This window comes from Adiantum capillus-veneris, chromosome 7 (assembly GCF_014529385.1).
Source record: "Adiantum capillus-veneris isolate H3 chromosome 7, ASM1452938v2, whole genome shotgun sequence".
Taxonomy (NCBI): Eukaryota; Viridiplantae; Streptophyta; class Polypodiopsida; order Polypodiales; family Pteridaceae; genus Adiantum; species Adiantum capillus-veneris.
In genome coordinates, this window is record NC_140937.1 from 29,156,613 (window position 1) to 29,181,904 (window position 25,292).

Below are 25,292 nucleotides of genomic sequence, written 5' to 3' on the forward strand. Positions count from 1 at the left end.
TTTTTCTCTCTCAATGTGTGCGTTTTTTATTTATGCATGTTCTCTCTCTCTTTTCCTCTCTCAATGCGTGCGTTTTTTGTTTATGCATGCTCTCTCTCTCTTTTTCTCTCTCAATGTGTGTGTGCATTCTTTGTTTATGTATGTGTGTGTGCGTTTTTGTTTTTTTTTGTACTCTCTCTCTCTCGCTCTCAAAAACACTATGTGTGTGTGTGTATGTGTGTGTGAGAGAGAGAGAGAGGGAGAGAGAAAGAGGGGAAGGGAACATGAGAATGAGGAGAGGGAAGGAGCATACTTGGCTCTCCTTCCTCTCCTCGTGTGTGTGTGTGTGTGTGTGGAGAAGAAAAAGAGAGAGCGAGAGAGGGAGAGCGTTACCTGCTCTTTGCTTGAGGGCGCCGAAAAACTCAGATCTGAGATCTGAGTTTTTGGGCGCGCTCGGTTATTTTTTTACCCCTGCCGGCGTCGCTATGAGCGTCGCTATAAGCGTCGCTATGAGCGTCGCAAATTTACAAAGAAATTTGCGACGCTCATAGCGACGCTTATAGCGACGCCGGGAATTTTTTTTTTGGAGCGTCGCTGTGTGAGCGTCGCTAATATGAAGAGCCTCTTGTAGTGCAATTGAAGCATCTTTGCAAAATCTGGAACTGTTGACTTATCATCAAAATTGTTTGCACTTAATTTTGCAATCATCTTCATAATCTGATCTAACTTCTCCATCTTTATCTCCCACCCCGGCTCGTTTCGCATCGGGCTCACCAAAGATGTTGGGGGATATGTGTTCGCTACGTGATCCGGGCAGGCGCTGGGCCTCTGGCTGTGGGAGGTGCGAAAGAGAAAGAACAAGAAAAATTGATGCAATTGACTCTGGTAATCGCCGTAATCATCAATTAATTGATTCTTATGTTTGAGTTCAACTTATTATTTAGCCAAGGCGGGCTGTTAACAACGCCGTCACTTGGATCATCTGCTGACTAGGATATTAAGCTCCCGCTTTACAAAATTAATCAGGCCGTTAATGACACTGAGTTTAACAGAATGATTAATAAAACATTAGCTGATGACAGTGATGAAAATTTTTCTCTGTCGCTTTATCTGCTTCAAATGCCTCACGGATGCTACAAGCTTCAATTCACTTAACTATTTCCGTTCTCCTGCTCTTCAATTGCTATCTGATGATTTAACCCTTGCTTTGCCTGCCTCCTGCTTTGCTCTTGCCTTCTTAATCATGGCCGCTCATCTTATGCTCGACCAGAGAGAGAACTTCATGCTTGCTTATGTATGAGAGAGATCCTTGGTTTTGCTTCTCAATAATGAGAGCGAGAGACTTCCTTCTTGCTTTGCCCTGGTTCTTAGGTACGTTTGAGAGGTAGCCTGTATCCTGCTTCAAATCCTCCCTTTCCAGCTTCGCTAGCCGAGGTCTCCTTCTGCTCTTTTGTTAACTCCCTTCATGCCTCTTGCCGAGCTCACCTCGCTTTGCCAGTCTCTTTCTTCAATATAAGGCTCGACTCCTTCTTGCCCCTTCTCTAGCATGGATCCTTGTCGAGAGAGAGAGAGAGAGAAAGACAGAGAGAGAGAGAGAGAGAGAGAGATGTTGCACCAAGCTTTCCTTCCAACCTTTTCCTCTTCGTTACCCTATCTGGATCATCTCGTCGCCCCTTCGTGCCTTTGAGCTCCTCGCATGCAATTTCCTTCACCAAGCTCCGAGCCTTGGCTTCTTCTTGTTCAAGCTCGAGAGGCAGAGAGAAAGATTTCCGCGAGCATCAGAGCGAGAGGGAGGGAGCTTCTCTCCTTGCTCCGACCCCTCTCCGCCTTCCTCCTCTTCGCTTCCACTCTCCTCTCCCTCATGTGCTTGCCATCCAATCCCATGCAAAAGGCGTCCCTTCCTTTCTATCGATAGCGTGCTCCCTCCCTTAGCAACAACGGCGCCGTCGTTGCTAGGGAGCATAATATACTGCCCTTGCTGACGTGGCACCCGAGGTTTCGACCTCCTCCAAAAGCGCCATGCGTGGCACTGAAAGGGCTTGCGCAAGCATGCTGAGCAGTTTTCATTTCAGTTGCAAGCTTGTCCGAGCATCACCCCTGCCAGCGCAATCATCTCCCTCTTCCTCTCCTATGCACCTCGCTGTTGAACACCATGGCACCTCTTTTCTTTTCCTTCGCTTCACACCAGTTAAGCCCCTTTTTTTCCCATTGGGCGGCGGCCTATTTGGCTTACCATGCCCTTTAGGTGGGCGGCCGTTAGGTTATGGAGGGCACCACATTTGGCATACATATGGGACGAGGCAATGCCAAGAAAAACAATTAGGCGGCCTTCATGGGTTAAGTTGGGTGGCCTTTTGGCGGCCGGCTTCCTTTTTAAGGGCACCACTTTTGGCATGCAAGTGATGCTTTCATAAAGGCGCCACTCTGTTACAATATCGGGCAAGGCAAGACTCTGAAGAAAGTAGAAGGTCATCACTCAGCGTCGGCAACTGACACCGAACTTAATCCAGATTATCCAATCAACCTGGACTGTATCTGACAAGCCATAAATTCCTTTAGACGTCTTGAACTGCATAGAATGCATACAAAACCTGTAGGGCTATAAAATTCCTAGATGGCACACTGCCCAAGCCGACCTGACTGGCTCGGACCTGCCCCCGGTCAATATTTAACGGCTCATATCTTGGTAACCGAAACACTGATCGTTGATTTGGAAAGACCAACGTGCTCCACAAAGTGCACACTTCAGGCTTGTGCATTCTTTTCATTTCTGTCACCTCAGTTGCAGTTGCCCAATCCGGTACGGATCTGCAATCGACTTGAACTTTAAACTGCCATAACTTCTTCACCGTACCTCCAATCGACGAGCCATAAAGATAGGCCGTTAGAGAACTTCAAGCACTACAGTTTTATATCATAATCTTCCACTTATGCTCACTTTAAGAAAACTCATTTTTGGCATCATTAAGACATCTGTTGACCCGTTTTAGACGCATCTGGCATACATTAATCATTAAACTTGGCCTATTATCAAGCCCTGATCACTGACCATTAATCAAGTAAGCTTGATGTATATTTTTCTGGCATCTTTCTTAGCATGGGAGCGGAGCTGCACGACATCCACCCCTTCTGAACTTGCACAGCCTCCGGTCTTTGCCAATAGCAGTTCAATTTGCATCTGCTATAGGTACCTTAAGCTCTTGCCATCATCAGACTCACATAACTGGTAAACATATGAAAAATGAAATAAGGTTTACCCTATCATCAATGTTCTAGCTTAATTATTAGGTAGCTGTCCATCAAAAAAATCTATGAACTATATCTGTCGTATCTTCAAAGCATTCAATTATCAATATCCTGTTTAGTGAACCCCACCACACTCAAGTGCTCCAGTTAATGATGCACATGTCTTGACCATTTAGCTCTCTTTAAGGAACCCTCTCAAGCTCAAGTATGCCTTACTCTGTCTGCACACGGAATGGCCATCAAGTCCTTTACTTCAAGTTCTCTTAGAAGAAGCAACTCAAAAGATGTAAAGATACTTTCAGAAACTGTCCAAAGAAGTCAGCTGGAAGCCAGCCATGTAATCTTATTGAATGCATAACCAAAACTATTCTTTTTTAGCATTATCTAGAAAACAAAACCTTGTACCATGCAACCTGCTACATTAGATAGCTGGTACTCTTCAACTTTGCAACTGGCACTTTAGTAGCCCCCGAGATCAAACGGAAACCAATGATTTGCCCCACTGTGAGTATTCCTTTAAAAAAATGGCACCATCCTCCAGGATCATAGGGCAAATATAAGAATTTCCAATCATTATAGCATAAACATACATTAACCCACAAATCTTCATGCAAACCGCCTGGATAATATGGTATGTAAGTCAATTGCCCAGGACAATGCATATATCTGTTAGCTCTTGGGTCAAAAGCTAGCTCAAAATCCCCTACATCATAGGGTAACATCATATCCCATATATCATCAGGTAGCATCAGATACTGCCATATCCCGTGTGCAACTGGCTCATCCAATTGTCGATCATTAATCATAGGTAAAAGCATTGGCAGTTCACCTTCACTCTCACTAGTATTGGAATCCAAATCATGCATATCTGAATACATCAAGTCTCTGTTAAAATCCTCTTCATTAGGCCCAAAAGATGCATCTGAAAAAAATCTCTATCTCGTAGAGGCTCAAAATCAAGTAGTGCATCATCTAACAACAACATAAGTTCATCATCTGCTGAATCTAAACAAACTGGCTCATGCATGAATCTAGAGTGATTGGTATCCTTAGCATCTATATTTGAGGACCCTTCTAAAGCTTCGTCCAGTAAGCACATAAGGTCTAGGTCCACTGCTTCAGAAGGTTCCTCCATCTTGCACTTCTCAGGTTGCTGTAAACTAAGATTTCCACATGTGACATGCATACTAAATGCATCTACTGTAAATTGCTCTTTAAGTCTTTCACCCTCAGCCAGATATCTTTGCACTTCTGTAGCACAAAGTTCAGTATGCACATTGAAAATTTCATCTACTGCTCTGTCTGTATCATTGGCACTCTTGATTAGAGAAGGCCTTGGTCTCTTCTCCATAAGCGGAACCGCCAACGTCAAGATGAAACCAATCATATTCAACATCAAGAGATTGCACTTCACTATGCACCCCCTCTGAATCAGCATCATCACGTTCATGATCATTCTGCCATAGTGTAAGTCCTATCTCACAAATTCTCGATAGAGAAGAAGTTTTAGATCATAATCTCCCACTTATGCTCACTTCAAGAATACTCATTTTTGGCATCATTAAGACATCTGTTGACCCTTTTTAGCCGCATCTAGCATACATTATTCATTAAACTTGGCCTGTTATCAAGCCGTGATCACTGACCATTAATCAAGCAAGCTTTGAATAAGCTTGATGTATATTTTTCTGGCATCTTTCTTAGCATGGGAGCAGAGCTGCACGACAACGTACATCAATGCCCTGCACAATGTTCCAGACACCCTTTGACACAAGAACATGTTGCATCATATAAGCCCACATAGGGTAGTTGTCCCCATCCAACCTGTCCTCAGTAGCAAACATCTTGAACACATCTGTGTTGTTGTGGTCAGCCATGGTAAATGTTGCACCTGATCTGAAAACTGCCCAAAAATAGGAGAAACATAGCGAGAACAACACGTGCTATATAGCACAAACCACAGAACAGTATAGGGCACCTGTTATGCAGAAAATGGCACTGACAAAAATTTTGCACAAAATGACGAAATTGCCTATGCAGACCTGCCTGTAGTGGAAACGGAGGCCGAAATGAGCCCAAATAAAAAATCTGAGCAGACCGATCTCTACAAGCTCGCCGAAAGTATTTTTCGACCTGCGAACACTTTCCAAAGCTCATTGAAATTGGAGAAAGTGAGCAGGCGTGTGCTGGAGCAGCTAGCGACTAAGCCCGGGAGGACGTGACTAGCTGTAATACCAATTGTTGGAATTAGGGTTGCAGAGAAACACACAGCTTGGAGAAGACGAAGGAAGCTCAAGGCACACAATAGAGAGTGTATTACTTAGTGTGAAATGGAAAGATAGATAGACCTAGAGTGATGGGCGTATATATAATGCTCGGGGGGGAAAACCTCCTAAAGAGGGAAAATATGCCCCGGCGGTCTTAGTGTGTTCACATACATCACTACCATATGTTTATGGTAACAACCACAAACACTCATTTTCTTGTGTTTTTTATGTTTTTCAGAGTCTTGATCTTAAGACTTGTCTCATCTACCAATCATTCTCCAAATCCTACTCTAAATTTACAATCCTACAGTCCTAAAGGTACTCGGCAAGTATGATTACTTCCAAGCTACCTCTACACAACAAAAGACAACAATCTTAAGCTATGCGGTTTCTAAAACAAATTTTTCAACTCTAGGTGAACCTAGGGGAAGTTAAAGGATAACTACACAAGAAGCTCGTGTTTTTCCTAGTTTAGGTCTCTTCGATCCCCGGTAGCGGCGCCAAATGTGGGACGCATGTCTAACCTCAGCATCCTATCTTATTGCAGTATTAGCGAGAACCACGATTAATTTGTCAAACCATGGGACGAAGCTGATTCGACTAGTGCATAGAGGCTACAAGAGGTTGTCAATCTCTCAGAAAACAACTAACAACTCGCATCTAACTCAAGCTACACTCAAGTGAATGAAATCACCAAAAGCCAATCGCTTATTGGCAAGCAAATCACATCCGTTACACCATCAAATGATATCCAAATGTAACAAAACTTCTAGGACAAGTTTACAAGACCTAAGCACACATGCCTACGGTCTCAAACCCCACTTAAGGTCAAGTTCCAAAATCGCGATTATTAACAACACTGGATTTTTGACCTAGTCATTTTCAACCCAGAATGCATCTAAATGCTTAGCAATGATGCCCCAATACCCCACCTATGTTTAGTTTTTTATTTAAAAGTGTAGATTCCTAGTTATGATGAAATTAGGCTACGGGTCCGCGACGCCAAAATCTACAAAATACTGTGAATGGCTTGCGTCAATGCGTAGATCTCTTACCTGCGATTGCAATGCAACAAACACATTCGCAATGTGAAAACCGGAGAGGGAGTAGGAAGCACGAGAAGGAGAGAAGTGAGCGTCATTAGCCCATGCTGTGTATTTCTTATCCAAAAACTCATAAAAATTGGCTTTTATACCTTAGCCAAGGTTTCTGGGTGGTCAAAACTAATAATCTGGAGTTCTACCAAAGCTGGGAAATGACTGGCTGATAAATTTGGAAGCTTGTAGCCCCGGCTCATTAATTACAAGGTTTAGGTGAGAAAATAGGAGTTACAATATTCTCGATTTATCAAAATAATAAATGTTTTACAAGGAGAACTCTGAAAAATGGTGCAAAAATGGTGTCTACGTTAGGTTCCTGCTAACAACAATCCAAGATAAGCACAGATTCATCTTTGAAAGAAAGTCCAAGGATAGACTGAAAGTAGTCACCCACAAGACAATATAACCATTAACTCCATCATGCATAGTATTGTTTGTAGAATAAAGATACAAAAACTGACAAAAGTAATTGGACAAAAGTAAATTGATGAAATTTCAATGACAAGTATACACATCATAGGCAAAATCACTTGATTGTTGTTAAGCTTTACAAATGTAATAGTTACAACACAACTGTCATTATTGAGAAAATACATGGTTTTCCAATAGTTAAAAAAAGACGTATACAAGTCAACTCATTATACATGCTATGACAAAAGAAAACTAATGCTATCTAGACCGACGTCGTCTAATCAAACGTCTCATCGCGTTCAAGCGGCGTATCTATCGAATTTTGCACAAAAAAAAAGTAAGTTTAAACATATAATTACAAAACAATCTATTTTCTTAGCTTATCATTAAAATACAACAAACGTAAAAGAGCAAAGTGAAATACTAACCATGCCACCACGAGAACTAAGAGTGTCCATCACGGTGTTTAAGCCCTTTCTACCTACGTATTTGTGCTCGTACGATATGGGGTCACGTCTTGTCATCGACCACTGTTCAAAACATACAAAGAATTCATTATGTTAGAATTTAAAAGTACAAATAGACATAACTACCAAACCTAAAGATCAATGCAAAAACACTTACAAAATCGGCCTCAAATGATGCCCACCGGCCAAGTGATGCGAGCTCCCTGTCTCTACTCGCTCTTTGGCTGCCTCCTTTTGTTGCTTCCACTTGTCAGGATTCTCGTATGATGCTCGCTTCACATTCTTCCAATCTTCTTTGGCCAGCCAATCTGGTCTGTTCCACCCGTGCTTTATTGCTTTTTGTACTTCAAAACACTTGTTCTTGCCGTGTTCGTGCATTCAAACCTTCATTGGGTCTTCATTGAAGCGCTCATCCCGACTTGACACGAGAAACTCTTCATGCAGCATATTGATGACTGTGTCTTTCAATTCATTTGGCACTTCACTCCAGGTGTTTAGTATGTAGTGTTGAAACACCTGAGAGCAAAGACCGCGCATGCACAAGATCACATTCTTGCCTTCGTCATCCAAGATGATGCGGCCACTGATGTCGATCAAGTACGGCAATCCCTCTTTCCTGTGACACGTGAACCTAGGTGTCTCGGCAGGGGTCTCTAGCAACATCTCGATGGGGGTACGGATTTCAGGTGTCTCCACTAGAGTCTGGGCCCCGAAGCGAGGAGTGTCGACTGGGGTGACTCCCAGAGTAGTAGCTAGTGCACTGTGTGTAGCCAAGAACGACCGATAGCCACGCAAAACCTGGCGTTGATGGCAATGTCGTGGTTGGTGTGGGACGGGCCAAGAAGGGGAAGGTAAGAAGCCTTGTCGAACACGAGGTGGTGTTGAGGCATCAACGGCGACATCCCCACAACAACTGCCGCCGCCACCACTAGAGCATTGGTGCCTAGACGAATGTGAAGATTGTCTCATCAACACCGAAGCTTTGGAGCACGTTGAATTCTCCAAAAGAGAGGGAGATGATGAAGGAGTGGAATGACGTGATGGTGCTCTAGAGCAATGATACTCCTCATACCACCTCCTCTATTGGGGTGACAACGAAGAAATAAACTCATCATCATCCATACCTGCATTAAACACACGAACATTTAATCTTAATATTGAATGGAGAAGAAAACATGGACAAGTTATAATCTATACTATAGATAATAGGGAGAGGGACTCATGTTTAGAGAGAGAGAGAGAAAGAAAGAGAGAGAGAGAGGACTCATGAAGGAGGAGGGATTCCTTTGTATAGAGATTCTTGTGAAGTTCTTGTGAAGTAGTCTCCCTTGTGCATTCTATGTATCTTGTAAAAGCTATGTCTTGAACAACATGCCTTTTATATGTAACTATGACAAGACACTCTAGTCATAAATTAAATTTCTTTTCTATTTGCCATAGTTGTCTTGATTACTTGCAATAGATCTTTATCTATCATGAGAGAGAGAGAGAGAGAGAGAGGTATGTCTAATCTATTTGCACTATGTCAAAATTTCTTACTGTGTGTTTGTGTGTGTGTGTATGTGTGTGTGTGTGTGTGTGTGTGTGTGTGTGTGTGCGCATGCGCGCACACACATGTCGATTAGAAGTATATTTAGTTATAATCTCTAGCTTTGCTTACTTACATTTGAATGAGTGATTGTGTATGCACGCGCGCACACATGAACGCACATGCGCACAAGATTCTATACATGTCAGGACAATGGTAAGAACAGTCTGGGCCAAGGGCCAGGACGGACATGCAGTCAAGGGGGTCCCTATATTTAGAAGGCCAAGGGCCTATATAGGGCATGGCTGGGTGGTGATGAGCATGTTCAGTTCCCCTGCCCTTTCACTTGAAAGGGCATGGGGACTGAACCTGCTAATCTCCACCCAGCCATGCTTTATATAGGCCTTTGGCCTTCTAGATATAGGGACCCCTTGACAGCATGTCCATCATGGCCCTTGTCCGTGACTAGTCCTACCCTTGCCCTGACATTACTCCCCCCTTAAGAAGAGTTTTTGTCCTCCAAAACAAAAGTGGGAGACTTCTTCTTAAGAGCACTAATGTTTTCTACCGTAACATCCCTCATGGATCCAACAGCTCATTTGAGCGGAACCCAGGTCAGTAGGAGGTTCAATGAAACCAAGAGTAATATCTTGATTTTCTACATTGTTGTCCCTTTGTAACCATCTGATGGTACTGGTTCCTATCCAAACATGGTGTGTAGACTCCATTTAGAACGCTCATGAGCATAGTAAACGAGTTTATCACAACAAAGATGTACCAAAAAGAGTACCTCTTGTCACTTTCCATGAAAGTAACTTGCTGACATAACTCATCAGCCAAGTTCAAGTCCTTGACTTGTTCCCAATTTTCATCATCAATAAACAACCCACCCTAACGAGTGTTCAAGGTTGAGAACTTGATTTATACATGAAGAGACTACCTAGTCTTAACATGCATTAACTGATAGTAAGTAAACTCCAAGAAGAGCAATAAATTCTATTTAATTGGATTGCTTGGTGCTAATGTATGCACTTTGCATATCCTTTTAGCCCAAGGTTACACTTTGTAATCTGCCAATTCCCTTGGATACTGACAGTACTGAGGTGTGTTTGCCCCACGGTTTACAGACAGTCTTCCCAGACAACTGGTAAACGGGGAATCACAATAGCGTATAACATTGTTGAGGAATCAACAATGTCTGGAATAACCATCGTGGTTAACTTGAAAAACCCACAAACACCCAAACCGAGCCATGACCTCTATTGGTGATTAGTAGACCCAAATAAAATCTCATAGAGATAGTGTACATAGAGTGCAAAATGCTTCATAAGCAACAACCTGAGGAATATGGATGTCGTTCCAAATCAGCCTTTGCTAAACACTTGGGCCCATAACACCTAGTGTGCATGCATTTAGCAAGAAATAGATCCGAGCATGTATATCCATGGTGATCTTTGCCAATACTTATGGCAAATGTGATGCGTGTAGTACACATTAAAAAACAATGTAAATAGTTCTGAAAAGAAACTAAATACTTTCAGTTGCAATCTTTTGCAAGCCTTATTGAAACGTCTGAATGGAAATAGAAGGTGAAACATTGATCACTTCTAGGTACAGAAAATGAAACTTTTTCATTAACCACTTATAGCCTTGCTATATGTATAAACAATCATCTGTAATGTTGTTTAGCAATACTTGTAGCTGAACAAGTCATTCTAAGTATCCGACAATTTCTGGCCACTGAAATTTCTCCTGATACATCGTGCTGAAAATGGTCTAGAAAACAGATATGACCAACACCTGGGGACTTTGTCGTGACACATAATTGATATAATGGTGCCAGTGTCAGTCCAGAGACTCATATTCTCCACATGTGGAATATGTCTTATGTAAGGATGTTAAAAAAGAACATCCTTCAAGTACAAGATGTACTTATGTGTGGAGGTAACTATAAACACTAGCGACAAGAGGGAGGACCCTCATTCTTTGCTCCACACTAGCTAAATCAAACTCCTTGAGCTCCTAGACCATGTTGTATTTCATGTGACAACACGTGCCAAACGTGCCAAATCAAATCCTACAAGTGGATTCATAATAGCATAATGTACATTGGACACTACTGCCCAAAATACATGTTTTGAAATGCCCTTGGCATGGCCCTGAAATATTCAAGCGTATTTCAACGACTTGAATTAAAAAATAGCAATGCATACTAAAAACTGGAATAACACCAAATCAATAGATGCGTACCTGGAGATTGAACTGAATGTTCACTTACCCGTATCCAAATACAAAGGAACACATCGTCCACGTGTGAAAAAACAAGCAACATTCCACTAAAAACCTTGGGTGTTGCCTTTGCAATCCAAACCCTTTGATTAGAATCTACGTAGTCAAACCCTTTGGTAAGACCCTTTGTAGAAACTGCTCAACTAGCAGATGACGATAACCAACCTAGTTAACTGTGGACAAAATGATGAGAGTCAACTTGAAAAGTTGAATTTTTCCGCTATCGCGTGGTAGATTGCAGAATTATTTCCTTGAAAGTATAATGGGAATAGATCAAATTGTGATCCTCAATGCCTATGGGGTGATTAAGTAAGCACCCGCAGGATCTTACCCTGAAACAATGTGTCCATAGATACTCATAGTGCTATAGAGAGAGAGAGAGAGAGAGAGAGAGAGAGAGAGAGAGAGAACAAGAGCATGAGGATACACATGCGTGGAAAGCCTAGCTTGTATGGACAGCCATGCTGTATCAATTGATTGCTGCATCAATACTTCCTTGTAAGGATGAGCTGCTGTGAGTTGAAGATTATCAAAAACTCAACTTGAGTGTCGCACTGAAAACATGTAGTGCAAACATGACACCCTAGACATCTGTAATGACAATACTCTTGCTCGTCCATTAACGTCGATATGTTCGATGTGTACTCCACTGGGCAAATCTGTTCGATCCTAAGAACAATCTCCCAAGGAATGCCAATAGTTGGGTCGTACCCAAGATCTGACAATGGCTCGTGGCCAGTCTGTGTATGACTCCTAGCTCTTACGGAAATTAGAGTTCAATCGATAAACCGATCAAAACTAATGTGAATGGCATCTTGGCCGATTATTAGCTGAGAGTTAGAGCACCTTGGCTCATACTGACTCCCAAACAAAACATGTATGAAAGGCTTGTTAGAAAGTTTTCATTATTCTTGAGAGAAATAAGAAAAAGAGAGAGAAGAAGAGCAGCTGGGCTAAGGAATTTCCTTAAATTTGTATAGTGTGTGCCGAGAATGTGTGCTCTTAGACATCTTATGCATGAATTGTTGCTTATCCTATAAGCATACCACAATTTGTCCGTATGACGCTCTCATCGAGAGAGGCAACAAAAACATAAGTCAAATCTTGACCATCTACCGTGTATGGGTCGTGACTGTGGATGACTTACAACCAAAAATCATTTAGAACAATCCATAACTTATCTTTTCTATGACAAAGTGTCTGGTGTTATAGTGGAAGCATATCGCATAAGGCAGTAGAATTGAATCTACTTAGCTAGCATGCCGTGCATGCAAAAATTTAAGCCCTTGGCAAAAGTGATGGCCTCAAATGTGAGAGCCAAAACCATAAGTTCCTTGCACAGATGTACTAGTAGGGAGTGATTTTCCCTATTTTTCCACTTCCCCAAACTTGTGTGCCAGTACCTTGGCACAAGGGAGAAACCTTGCGTCATGCAAATTGTCAAAGAACTTTGCTTTGCACAAAAGCAGTAATTTCCAGTGTAAATGTATAAACATGGAGAAATAAACATATGTATTCTAAAGGGAATTTGGAGAAAATTCATCGGGTATGGCTGCACACCTTCCATAGCAATGCAGCCCGGCGTTCGACAGTTTTCTGCAGAATTTTTTCGGAGACCTGCTAGGCCGCAATGTGTCAAGTACATCATGAATTCGACAGCTAACGTTGTTTTGCAAGGCCATTGGCATGATATCAAGATATCATGGTGGACTCAACCTCGTCTTCAGAAGCTGTCAATAACATGCAATCAGGAAGTTTGATGACAGTCATGTGGCAAGGAAGCTTCTCGATTTCGGGAGGCAATCTATACACAAATCATAGACATGGTATGCATATTTTGTTCGCTTTTCTTACTTGATTAGTTACAATTATGCAGTGCAAGATACTGCTAGGGCTGCAACACACAACACACTTGGCATGCATGGTCATGCCACATGCAACATAATGGCAGCATGACATGTCAATTCGCGGGATTACTGAGACGGCAAGCACAAGGTGCTTTTGTCGTGCCAGCTTTTTGTGGCACAAGCAAGCATGCGCGGCATGTCTTGGACAATTCTTGTGCATGATTGCACATTCAACACTCCAAACATAAGCACGTCTTGTGACAGTTTGGAGCATTTACATTTTGAGCAAGGCTTTGACTCAAGATTGAACATGGTTCGAGGTTCAATGATGCTCAAAAACGCAGGCACTGTGGCCAATAGAAAAAATTGCTCGAAGGCATTTAGCAGGTAAACAATAGGAGGTAAATAAAAGATTTCAATACCGCTTTATTTTCCTCAACGAACATGTTGCATCAAGACACGATCAAGGCTTGTGCGCACCATGTTGCTACCAAATTTGCTTGCACGCATGGCTTATCCGGGGCCTAAAAACCTTGCACGGTTGGATCATGCCAAGGGTTGTGTATAGCAAACTTGGGTTGTCCGAAGACCATTGAATGGTTTGACAACCAAAATCAAGCAAGGCTTGAGTAAGACATGATCTCGTTTCCCAACAAGGCTTCTGTCCATGCCTCACTGATGAAGCAGGATCTGTGAAGGAGAAGCTGTGGGCAGGGAGAAAGACCACACAGACACACGTATGGAAGGGGTGAGCCAAATATTGAGGCCCCCAATTATAATGTACACATATATTGAAGAGTGGCTCAAGTGTACTATACATTTGGGTTAGTAGCAGTTAGATGGGCATCCAGACATGGCCAACATAAACCCAACAATCTCCCACTTGATGGCCAATGTGAGAGGCCAAAAGAGAGAATGAATGAGTAAGTCTCTATCTTACCCAATGCCCATCAACTCACGACAATGTTGAAACTGATGGTTGGAGAGACTCTTGGTGAGTGCATCCGCTGTGTTTTCTGACGTAGGAATTTTCACTAAGTCAAGGCTTTTGTTTGCCAGGCATTCACGACTGAAGTGATAACGCACATCAATGTGTTTTTTTCTGGAATGAAACACTGGATTTTTAGCCAAGGCAATAGCACTTTGACTATCACAGTGAAGAACTGGTAAGCACTGCTTCAATCCAAGATCCTGCACTAGGCGAGCAAGCCAAATAGCTTCTTTACATGCTTCAGTCAATGCAACATACTCTGTCTCTGTAGTGGAAATGGATGTACAATCTTGAAGAACTGATCTCCAAGAAATGGAAGAACCAGCAAATGTGTAAATCCAACCTGTAGTTGATTTACGACTGTCAACACAGCCTGCATAATCACTATCTGCATATCCCTTAATGGATAACTCTCCATGACCATAGCATAACTGTCTATCTGCAGTGCCACTCAAGTATCTAAGAATCGACTTGACAGCATCCCAATGCTTTTTACCAGGGTTAGACATAAATCTTCTGACAACTCCCACTGCATGTGCAATGTCAGGTCTTGTAGCCACCGTGGCGTACATAAGACTACCACAAGCTGAAGCATAAGGAACCTTAGCCATCGCAGCTTTTTCCTCGGCAGATTTGGGACAGTCTTTCTTGATAAGTTTCAAGTATGCAGGCAATGGAGTACTCAAAGCCTTCCCCTTCTGCATGTTGAAATGATCAAGAACCTTGTGCACATACTCTTTTTGAGAAAGGTACAACAACCTCTTCTTACGATCACGAGTAATGCGCATACCCAAAATGTGATTGGATTCACCCAAATCTTTCATGTGGAATTGACTTTTCAGCTTGGTTTTCAAGTCAGCAATGTCCTTTTTAGAATGACCAGCAATAAGCATGTCATCTACATAAAGGATAAGCATAATAAGCTGTCCATTTGGTTGTCTTTTCACGTAAAGACATGGATCCTCATTATTGCGCTTATAGCCTAGGGAACGCATAAATGCATCAAACTTTTGATACCATTGTCTGGATGATTGCTTCAAGCCATAGGGACTTTTCAAAAGCTTATAGACCAAATGTTCCTTGCCCTTGAGCACAAACCCTTCAGGTCGCTGCATATAAATCTCTTCCTCAAGATCACCATGTAAGAAAGCTATAATGACATCCATTTGATCAAGCTCCATATCTTTAGTGGCAACCAAAGCAAGCAACATTCTTAGTGTCATCATCTTGACCACTGGAGAAAATATTTCCTCGAAATCTACACCATATTCTTTCTTGAAACCTTTGGCCACTAAACGAGCTTTGTAATTCTCAACATTGGATGCAATCTTCTTCTTGTAAACCCATTTACAAGGCAAAGCTTTCCTACCTTTTGGAAATGGAACAAGTTCCCATGTTTTGTTTTTTGCAATACTGGATAGCTCCCTCTTCATAGCATGTTCCCACTGAACCTTATCATTGGCTAGCATAGCCTCATTGTAACAAGAAGGCTCACCACCATCTGTCAGCAACACAAAGTCTATGCCTGGAACAAACCGTTCTAGCGGATGTGAGACTCTTTGAGATCTTCTCGGCTGATTAGAGCTTGTACTAGCCTGTGTAGTAATTGGCTCTGAAGCTATCTGTATAGAAGGTGATACATTGGAAAACGTCACTTTTCGGAATTCAACCTCTTTCGTTGGCTGCCTATGCATCTTGGTCTCATTGAAGACAACATCACTGCTACGGATTACTGGTCGACTTTCCGGATCCCATAAACTGCACGCAACTCCTTGGGTACATGTGCATAAGCTTCGCAGCCAAATGTACGGAGTTTTTCATACATTAGGCAAATTTTGGACTCACAAAGGGGCCCTTTAGGGAGTTTGACTTTACCTCTCTCTACCAAAACGGGCGCATGGATAAATTTTTGCAAACAAACTCCAATGTTGGTGGAGGTTTGACAGCTAGAATGTCTTCTTCAAGCTCTATCTACTGATATATAGCACGCCATGAGATTCCTCATATTTTAGAAGATTATTTTTTTGATTCACCTATGATGTGACAACTCTGTCGGAATCTAAGTGAATCAAAAAAATAATCTTCTAAAATATAAGGAATCTCATGGCGTGCTATATATCAATAGATAGAGCTTGAAGAGGACATTCTAACTGTCAAACCTCCGCCAACTTTGGAGTTTGTTTGCAAAAATTTATCCATGCGCCCGTTTTGGTAGAGAGAGGTAAATTCAAACTCCTTAAAGGGCCCCTTTGTGAGTCCAAATTTTGCCTAATGAGACAAATTTTGTCCTGACCATAACTCCAAAGGTACACGAAACTGTAATGAAGCATGTGGTGATCTATTGATCAAATACACAGCAGTGTATAATGCTTCAACCCAAAACGCTTGCGATAAATTAGCTTGTGATAGCATAGACATAATCCTCTCTTGGATGGTCCTATTCATTCGTTCGGCAACACCATTTTGTGCAGGGGTATAAGGAGCTGTCAACTCGCCCTTAATTCCCCTACTTGAACAGAAGTCTGAAAACTCTTTAGAGACATATTATCCACCATTTTCTGAGCGTAAATATTTCAGCTTATGTTCAGACTGAGTTTCCACACTAGATAAGAACTTTTTGAAACAAGAAAAAGTCTCATCTTTAGACTTCATGGCATAGACCCAAACATGCCGTGTTGCATCATCAATGAATGTAACATAATAGGACGCACCACCATGGGATTTAGAAGGCATAGGCCCCCATAAATCACTATGCACAATCTCTAAGGGCTTTCTTTCTTTGTCAAAAGATTATGTACAATGCGTGTTTGCTTACCATATTGATAGTGTTCACAAAAGGGAAAATCAGAAAATCATAAAGACGGTAAGTAGCCCAAACGAGAAAGAGTTTCCATTCCCTTCTTTGACATATGACCTAGCCGGCTATGCCACAAAGCAGCAGTTTGCAGCTCGGTTACAGAAAGAACATTGTTCTTGTCAGAGACATAAAGAGGATAAAGTGTACCAACTTTAGAACCATGGGCTAAAATAAGATGACCTTTTTGCAATACACCAAGACTGCTGATGAAAAGTGGCTTTGTAACCCAAGTCATCAAGACGTCCAACCGAAATCAAATTTCATGTCAAAGCTGGAACATGACGCACATTATGTATGGTAAACCTCACCCCATTTTCCATAACCATAGCAATATCACCTATGCCCACAATGTCACAAGAGTAGTTGTCACCTAGCGTAACAGTGCAAATGGTTTCCTCATATGTAGTAAACCAATGCCTATGAGGTGTGACATGCAACAAAGTGCCTGAATCAAGAATCCATGTATGGGACACTTCACCACTAACAAGTAGCTCTACTGGCATAGAACTCTGCAAAGATGGAGTTTCTTGTGCATCATAAAATACATCATTATTTTCAGTCAACATATTGATGTCTTGTGCATCACAATTATCTTGCACTATGTTCAGTTCTTCAATCTTAACCGGAATCTTTGGTTTCTCCTCTTTATCATCATTGTCTTTGCCTTTGCCTTTACCTTTGTCACACTTCCAAGCATAACAATCCTTCTTTATGTGACCAAACTTATCACAATAATGGCATTGAACATTGTGATGACCAGGAGACTTTGATCTACCCTTTGAAGTATCTGTATTGCCCTCTTTCTTGGATTCACAATTCCAAGAGTGACCTTTAAGCTGTTTTCCATCTTGCTGCACATAATGAGCTTTGCCATGATGTGAGCTATCCATAGCCTTGCGGCGCATTTCCTCTCACAAAAGAGAACTAGTGACATCAATGTACACTAGCGTACCATTAGGAGTAGAGTTACTGATAGCTGTGCAAAAGATATCCCATGAGGGTGGCAATGAACAAAGTAAGAAGATTGTTTTCTTCTCGTTTTCAATATTGATCCGTTGTGCACGAACCTGGGAAAATAGAGAATCAAAGTCATTAATATGACTGGAAACACTGGCTGACTCCTTCATACGAAGGTTAAACAATTTTTGCATCATGAAAACCTTATTACTTGCCGTATCCTTTTCATAAGTGTTGCATAACTTTCTCCATAAATCATATGCAGATTCACATTCTAGCACTGAAAAGTACACTGACTGAGCAAGGTGCAATCTAATAGTAGATCTGCATAGCTCATCAAGCAATTGATGAAGTAGGATCTGTGAAGGAGAAGCTGTGGGCAGGGAGAAAGAGCACACAGACACACGCATGGAAGGGGGTGAGCCAAAGATTGAGGCCCCCAATTATAATGTACACATATATTGAAGAGTGGCGCAAGTGTACTATACACTTGGGTTAGTAGCAGTTAGATGGGTGGCCGGACATGGCCAGCATAAACCCAACACTCACACATGTTAGGGCATGGTAGTGCTAGAGAATCTCCAGGAGATCAGCACGGTCTATTGCTAATCTTGATACAGGAGGCAGCAGGTTCTAGACAGGACCAACCATTAACGACCATTTCAGGAAGCTGTCAAGCAAATTGTTAGGGCTTGTTTTCACTGGAACATGGATTCGTCTCCATAATCATGCCAAGCAGTGGGTCTACTAAAAAGTATCAGGAAAGACTTCCATGTTTGGACTCTGCTATGAGCATACAAACTTGGGACGGACTTGACAATATGCCAGCCGGTTATTTCATGAGAAATAGACAGGCATATATGATACAGAATACAGATCCAAACTTGTATCATATACGTGCAGCGGATATGGCTATGCACCATTTTTAAGCGAGTTTTCTTCCATGGAATATCGGCCCAACTGGTTACAACAACGCCCAGGTTAGCCAAGTTTAAGTTTTCTTGTTTGTTTTCCTGTTTACACTTTACTTCGCAATTACTGTCATTGTGCAAAGCAAAGTTCTTTGGCAATTTTATAGGAAGCACGGCTTCAGGGAACTAGCAAAATAGGGAATATCAACTGACGGAATCCCTACCAATCTCAAATGTGCATGGCACTTTTGGTTTTGATTCTCACGTTTGAGGCCATCATTTTTGCCAAGCGCTTCAAAATCTGTGTGCAATGCATGCTAACTAGGTGGCATAAATTCCACCACTTCAAAGATTATGCTTCCACTAACACACTCGCAACTCTGTCAAGGACAGACTACGGATGGATTGTTTAATATGATTGTTGGTTGCTATCAACACTCAACAACACTAAAAAGAACCTAAAATTTCGACTAGATTCATCGGCAAGGTGCCCTATTCCAGTCACCCTCATACAGTCACGACCCATACACGATAGACTTGTGTTTTTTTTTGTTGCCTCTCTCGATGAGAGTGTCATACAGACAGATTGTGGTATGCTTATAGGGTAAGCTGCAATTCCGGCATAAGATGTCTAAGAGCACACATTCTGGGCACACACTCTACAAACTTAAGGAAAGTTCCTCAGCCCAGCATGCTCTTCTTCTCTCTCTTTTTCTTATTTCTCTCAAAAATAATGAAAAATTTCTAAGAATCTTTTCATACATGTTTTGAGAGTCAGCATGAGCCAAGGTGCTCTAACACTCAGCTAGAAATGGGCCAAGATGCCATTCACATTAGCTTTCATCGATTTATCAATTGAACACTAATGGCCGTAAGAGCTAGGAGCCACACGCAGGCTGGCTAAAAGCCATTGCCAGATCTTGGATAAGGCCCAACTATTGGCATTCCTTGGGTGATTGTTCTTAGGATCGAACAGATTTGCCCAGTGGAGTACACATCAAATATATTGACGTTCATGGACGAGCAAGATTCTTGTTATTTCGGAGGATTAGGGTGTCTTTTTTGCACTATATGTTTCTAGTGCGATGCTCAAGTTGAGTTTTTGATACTCTTACACTTACATCAGCTGTAAGGTCCCCAACCCGCCTATATCGAGATTGGGATGGGATCCTTGACAGGTCTCTAGGTCTGATGAAAATCAGAGTCTCTAAACAAGAAAAATCCAAGGAATACACCTTTGCCATTGACAATGGCTTGGGTCTATAGCCTTAGAAGAAGACCTAGTCCTGTCTCGCAGCGAAAACGGGACAACCTTTTAAAAGTCCAAAAACTATTTCGGCCCTATATCTTCCACAAATTGGACTAAGGTATCCTCAACCAACGCTTTTTCCCCCCTAACATATGTGAGGGCACAGCCGCTGGTAGATTCCTCTTCCAATTGAAGAAGTTTTCTAAACGTTTTAGTGCGCAAGGATGGATAGTTACCTGACTAATCAGGTCCACCCATCCATGATTGACAACCTTGGTCAATCCCCACTTACCACCCCGCACTCACACATGATTCATTTATCTTACTATCACATTGTTTTAAACATTTAAAATAATGGTTTCTTTTAACGTTCCATCACAGTAATTCCTTGAAGACATCATTGAAAGCATTCTTTTAGAAAATAGACATCTTTAAACTTAAGACAGGGTACTGTCAATCAAAACATTGTCCATAATAACCATGACTAGTACTCTTCTTGTCTCAAGACCACCTAAGGGTGAAAAACGGCACCCATTCCTTATTCAAATCCGGAGTGGATAATCCCCCACCCAAGGTTCCGGGTGCCCATACACCAAACCAGTTGCCCATACAACCAGGCGGCTTCCCTAGGATAAAAAACGGTATCCTAACTTATGTAGAAACATCAAGACAGGACACGGAGTAGAAACTCATCTTTCATGGGGGTACCCGACTTATCCGTGGCTAGAAAGCCAACCATTATCATCAATTTATACTAAGGAGTCGGAGGTGTCTTGAGGCAAGCTGTCTTAAGGATGATCAATCATATATTTTCTATTTCAACCAGTCATAACCCAATCATTTCTTTCCTATTTACAATCATTGTTCGTGTAAAGAATGAGGATGCAAGAGAGCTACACAAGACAAGCACAAAGCACACAGAGATGGAAAGCTTCTTCTTCTTCTCACAGAAAAGAGAGTACAAAATGACTAAGTGCTAAAACTGAAAAGTAGCACATATGTACATGCGGTCACTAAGTGTGAACACGCTAGAAGCAGACTAGGCTGGCACTATAAGTGTAGTCCAGCTATAGAATCACTGGCAGAGATCCTCCGTGTCGGTTACCTAACGCGCCAGTGTGTAAATTTTGTAAGCGGCCAAGACCCGTAGTGGATGCCAGCTCAAGATGTAGAGCTCAACATCTCAACACTCCCCCTCGAGCTCTGCATGTCGCAGAGTCCAAGCATAGTCCGGAAACGTCAAAGCTTCTCAGCTCCGAGGGCCTTGGTAAAGATATCCGCTATCTGCTGCTTTGTGCTAACGTAGACCAAGTCGATGTCGCCTGCCAACACTCGCTCTCGAACGTAGTGGTAATGGACCTCTATGTGTTTGGTCCTGGCATGGAAAACTAGGTTCCTAGCCAACTGCATGCTGCTGAGGTTGTCACAATGGATGACAATCTGCTGGTCCACCTGCACTCCCAAGTCCTCAAGTAATGTGCGTAGCCAAGCTACCTCGCATGCCGCAACTGTTGCACCTCTGTACTCAGCCTCTGTGCTCGATAAAGAAACCGTAGGCTACTTTTTGCTGCTCCAAGTAACAGCAGCACTCCCAAAAGAGAACATGAATCCACTCGTAGATCTTCTATCAACAATGCTACCTGCCCAATCTGCATTTGTATACCCATACAATTCTAATGGCGTATTTGCTGCATAGAACATACTGACAAGATACTTGGCAATCCTATCATACCATGCTCTAGAGCCCTGCTTCAAACCATACAAAGCTTTGAGAAGCCTGCATACATAATCTGGGCAACCTGGATCGACATAACCAGGTGGCTGATCCATATACACTTCCTCTTGCAACTCGCCATTCAAGAAGGCATTCTTGACATCCATTTGATGCATAATCCATCCTCTAGATGCAGCCACTGCTACAACATCTCTCACAGTCGTCATCTTTGCCACTGGAGCAAAGGTCTCCTCATAGTCTATGCCATACGTCTGTGCATAACGCTTTGCGACCAGCCTTGCCTTGTGACGCTCAATGTTACCATCAGCCTTATTCTTGGTTTTATACACCCATTTACAGCCAATAGCTTTCTTGCCACTTGGCAATGGCACCAACTCCCATGTGTCGTTTGCTTCCAATGCAGCCATCTCTTCATTCATTGCATCATCCCAATGCACATTTCCAACTGCATCCTTAAAACATGTGGGCTCCACATCCTGTATCACCTTAGCCATGTAGGCTTGGTGATGTGCTAGATTTCCATCATAAGTCAATTTCTGAACTGGATTTCTGACTCTGTTAGATCTGCGCAGTCCTGGGTCACTCCTTTTCCCTCTAGCATCTTCTTGTACTTTCCTTATACCAGGTGTCTTGACAGCCGGAATTCCAAATTCCTCATCAAGACTTTGTTCAGAACCATCTGAATCCATGTCTACATGTGAAAAACCTGATGATGCATCAGCCATAAAGGGAGGTTCATCAACCTTTTCCTTCCCTTTTCGTGATACATTCCCTGTACCTGCTCGTGGAGTAACCTACGTACGTAGTCTACCATTCCATGGCTTCTCAACAGAGCCACGAGAAGAGGACTTTTGTGGTCCACTCAAAACCTGTGAATGTGGCCTCACATTTTGTACAACCACATCATCTTTTACACCAGCCCCAATAATGCCATGTGCATTACTGTACCAGCTTCTCATCTCATCAAAGACTACATCTCTGCTCACTCGTAATTCTCGTGTAGTAGGATTGTAACATCTGTACCCCTTTTGTTCAAGGGAATATCCCACAAGAATACACTTTTCTGCTTTAGGATCCAATTTCCTACGCAACTCATCTGGTATATGCACGTAAGCTATGCAGCCAAACACTTTCAAGTGTGCCAAATCAAGCTTTGTACCTGTAAAATTTTCCTCAGGTGTTACATCATGCACCGCAACTGTAGGTGTCCTGTTCATAATGTACACAGCTGTATTTACAGCTTCAGCCCAGAAATGATGAGGCATGTTCTTCTCATTCATCAATGCACATGCAACCTCTGCAATGTGCCTGTTTTTCCTTTCTGCGACCCCATTTTGTTGTGGAGTATATCTCCATGTAAACTGCCTGTGTATACCATGCATTCGCAGAAAATCTGAAAAATCATTGGAGAAGTACTCTCCCCCTCCATCTGACCTCAATGTCTTGATTTGCATATCTGTCTCCTTCTCAATCATGACTTTGAAGTCTTGAAAGTGACCAAACACTTCACTTTTGTTACGCATGAAGTAGACCCATACTTTCCTTGTATGGTCATCAATGAAAGAGACATAATACCTGCAACCATGTATACTTGCAGTATCGGTTGGACCCCAAACATCTGTGTGCACCACCTCAAGTGGCTTTTTACATAAATTGCGCTCATGTGGAAATGAGCCCTTTGACTGTTTTCCAAATTGGGATGCTGCACACACTTTATGCATACCATCCACCTTGAATTTGGGCAAACCTTTTACAATCTGTTTTGATTGCATGCTGCGTAATCTCTGCTCATTGACATGGCCAATGCGTTTGTGCCAAATGTCAACATCAGCCACAACACTTGTGCCCTGTTCAAATAATGCAGCTTTTACCTCAGGCATGTCTACATTCAGCGTAAACATTCTGCCCGCACATTTGCCCTCTATGATGAGCTTACAGCCATTCTAGAAATCTTCTACATAATAGCCATTCGGATTGAAGCGAACCTGCAAACCCTGCTCAACCATTTGTCCAACAGAAACAAGATTCTTTGTAATGTTTGGGAGATGAAGTACATCTGCTAAGTACTTTGATTTCCCACTCTTTGTATTTAGGGGTATTTCCCCTACATGAGCAATGGGGTGAGTTGTGTCATCTCCTGTTTGCACATAGCCTGACACATCTGGTTTGTGCATATCTCTAAACCACTCTCCACGAGACGTCATGTGATTGGAGGCACCTGAATCCACATACCAAACATCATCTTGAGTGCAATTCTCTGCAGTCATTGTATTCATTACATGCTGCATAACAAACATGCGCTCGTTTTTGCTGTCATCTGCATCTCTGCTAGTAGATGCATAGTTTCCATGTTCTCTCTTTCCACTTGCTTTTCCCTTTGGACATTCACGTGACATGTGACCTCTTTCACCACAAGTCCAACATTCTCTGCTATCTGCAATATGTTGCTACCTGCTTGATCTTGCACCACGAACTCTTTGACTCCCCCTGCCTTGAGACTGGTTTCCCCTGCCACATGTATTGTTTTGATTTGATTGACCTTCTAGAAATTGGCCCCTGCAACCCCTTGGGCCTCGACCACGACCTCTACCTCTACCTCTGTTGGAGTTAGAATAGAAGGCCTGTTCAAAATTATTTCTTCCATGAGAAGAAGATGTTTCAAGGTTCTTCTCCTCAAGAATAAGCATAGAAATCAAATCTTGGAACACGGGGATGTCGTCTCTTGTATTCATGGAAGACCTAAAATGTACATACTCATCTCCTAGGCCATCCAAGCATGCACGGACAATGTCATCGTCTTCCACTGAGACTTTAATAGATCCAAGAGCCTCAATGATACTCTTGATCTTCAAGGCATAATCATTGATTGAGAGGTTGTTCCTCTTAACCTGATTTAGCTCCGACTTTAGTTGAAGCTTCTTGGCCTTGGTATTCATCTCGAACACTCTGCCCAAGTTTTTCCATGCAATGGCGGGGGTTTCAGCATCCTGTAGATAGCCCATCATGCCATCTGTGATGCTCATAGAAAGCCAATACATCACTTTGCTCTGGCCTTTCTGCCAGTCCCTCAAAGCTTTTCTTTGTTCTGCTGTAGCATTTGCCTCAGGAATCTCTGGTTCCTTTTCATTGTCTCCTTCTACATAGTCCCAATAACCTTTTCCTTTTAGGAAATTAGTTATTCTGAACTTCCATGCAGGGTAGTTATTTTTCTCAAGCTTCTCAGTAACAATCTGACTGAAACTGTCAGACATCTTGAAGCACTAAGACAAAATAGTTGCAATCTGCAAAACCTGCAAATCTGTTGAACATGCTGTCGTGGTACCTGTAACGCTTTCTACACTCAACGAGTGTCTACAATCAAGCGTACATACAACCACTGTACTTGTACAGTAAATCTCTGTATACTGGACTTTGGAGACCTGTTCAGAAACTTGTACGAAAAGTCGTAGATTACGAAC